The following is a 2,728-nucleotide window of genomic DNA, read 5'->3' on the forward strand; positions in this document are numbered from 1 at the left end:
CATTACTTTGATGTCATTTTCTATGAGTCACCGGATGGGAAATAATAGGGACAGGTAGGCTCAGAGAGAGAGTTAGCTGTTCAGATTATGAACACTGCCATTCCCTGAGGTTAGGTGGCCATCCCTGGCAGCAGAGGTCCTACTGATGGATTGGGCACCTGATTTTTCTGTTCTTGACACAGGTGGAGCAGTTGCCTCAGGATGGCACTGTGATCCTTGTGCACCTGTGGTTTTGCAGACGAATGCTAGGACATCCGATACTGGAGGAGAACAATGTAGGAATCTGTCCCGTCACTGACATATACATAAATTTCCACCACCATAAACAGGGATCATGCTTTGCACTACGAGCCATTGAACCTGAACTGAGTCATCTAGCTGCAAGTCCTCTCAGGAGGGACATAGAAGATGGCTCTTCATTTCATGTAATCACTGAGCCCAAAATCTGCTACCGTTGCCATGGTCGCTGGTGTTGCTGTGACATACGACAGGCTATGGTGGTGGTCCCAAAGCGGGTGTGTGCAAGACAATCCATTGGGGTGTGGGAAATAATAATTTTTGTACCATTAATAAATAAACCAAAACAAAACAAAATTTTAAAAATAGTGTTTATTTCATCTTAATTTAATCCATTTCAATTTCTATTTTTTATGTTTTATAATGCATATAATATATTAATACAGTGGTGCATGTACATAATTTGCAAATAAATATACATAGATTGGGAGTACGTGCTCAAAAACTTTTTACTGATAAGGCTGTGCGATCAAAAAGGTTTGGAGACCACTGGGCTAAAAGATGGTTTTGCACAGGGAACATGTTAACCCTGGGGCCTTGACAAGGGCTGCAGGGTTACAGCCAGACTGTGCTGTGAACTGTGACTCTGACTCAGGTCATCCCACTGGAATTTCAGGGTTTTTTCCCTTTTTTTTTTTTTAAAGGAATGCCTATATGCTCTACTCTTAAAACAGTATTGTCCCACCATTTCCAGCCCTATTTTCAATCAGCTGCTGTAGAAAGCAGCACATTCCTAGTTCATTCTGCTGAAAGTCAGGCATGGCTAGTGCTGAGCATGTCTGAAAATCTTATGCATCATCCTGAAATTGTTTTACCTTTGAAGACTTGAAGTCATATTAATATTGATAGTCTATCTCTCTTGAATCACAATCCTTTTTTGGGCACACAGGTGTGTGGTTTCCTTATCCAGAGTCATTATGTGTGCTCCGCTATGCCCATGTTCACACCCTTCTTTCAGTCCAGGATGAATCACCCCAGGTCCTATTGTCCCTTAACATCCTTCCATGTTTTGGCAGTAGTTTGCAAGTCCATAACACAGCTCTTTATAGCTCTTTAATGCATTGTCAACAGAGCTTTTACTAGATCAGGTATCCAGCCCTGGAGTGTTACTGGTTTGATAAGAGGGGTGGCCATCCAGCAGTGGTTAGCAATGCTCAGCTGCAACATCATGCCTTACCTTCAGCACAGCATTATTTAGTGCTGTATTTATGAACAAACTTAATCTAAATTGCAGCAGGATTTAAGTAGTAATGCTTAAGTGCTGCAGAGACCTTTCCTGTGCATGCTGGAGAAATGAAGAGTAACAGATCCTGCTAGGCCACCAGCTGGCCCAGGGAGTTCCTGGCCTTTGCAGAGCCTCTTCTAGATTCATGCAAAGCCAAACCACAAAATTAGTGGTAAAAGAGAACAGAGCAGCCCTCTCTGACCAGCCACTGTCCCAGAGACCTCCACAAGCCCTGGAAAGATGCACCTGTCTCTTCCAGGCTTACTGAACCACCTGATGGACAGCTAACCCTTAACCTTCCTCTGGACATTTCTGTCCTGCCACAAGACGTTTGCCTTCTCTGTTGTACCAGGATCACAAGTATAACAACACATCCTTCTAGTGAAAAAGTGCCTGGACCTGAGGGAATGTGGCAGTTCTGCACCAGCTTGTGTAGAAAGCAGCACTGGCACTAGCCTTTTCTTACCTAAAACCCAAGGACAAATCCTATCCTGCTGGAAAGCAATATGATGGAGACCCTTTTCTGTTCCTCTTCAGAAGGAAGAGCATCACGTTTCAAATCATAGTACTTTATCTCAGACATTCCTCGGGAAGGAGAATGCTCCAATATTTACAACTTATTGTATAACCTGCTAATGGCAGCTCAAGGGGGCTGCTCAGCCAGCAGAGAGCAGCCGCAGGGCCACGCAGAGTGGGTGCAAGCCATCAGCTGGACGCATCCGTGGGTGGTCAAAAAAGACGGATGCCATTCGGTTGCTTGTGCACAGGCAGTTTTGAACTCTGCCAAAGCTCCGGCGGGATGGGGTGGTTTGCCTTTGAACAAGTTAGTGGCTTTCCTTCAAGGACGAGTCCCTTACGACCTAAAAGGTGCTTTAAGTTTATCCCGCAGCGCTTCCCGCGGGGTGTTCACGCACACACCCACGCACAAGCACGCATTGGTCTTGGCTTGCGTGTGCTTGCTCCTGCCCCGAGGAGGGCCACGGACGGGTGAGGCCGGCGGCGGTTCCGTGCTGCGGGATCCGCCGCGCCCGCGCTGCCACAGCCTTGCGGCGGGGACACCCCCCCCCCCCCACTGTACCCCCTCCCCCAGCACACCCCCCGCCGCCGCCTCCCGCCGCCGCCAGGGGGCGCTGCGCCCCCACGGTTGGCGGCGCGGCGCGGTGCCGCTGCCCGACGGGGCGGGCCGTGCGGGGGGCGCTCGGGGGG

Source organism: Phalacrocorax carbo, chromosome 1 (assembly GCF_963921805.1).
Source record: "Phalacrocorax carbo chromosome 1, bPhaCar2.1, whole genome shotgun sequence".
Taxonomy (NCBI): domain Eukaryota; kingdom Metazoa; phylum Chordata; class Aves; order Suliformes; family Phalacrocoracidae; genus Phalacrocorax; species Phalacrocorax carbo.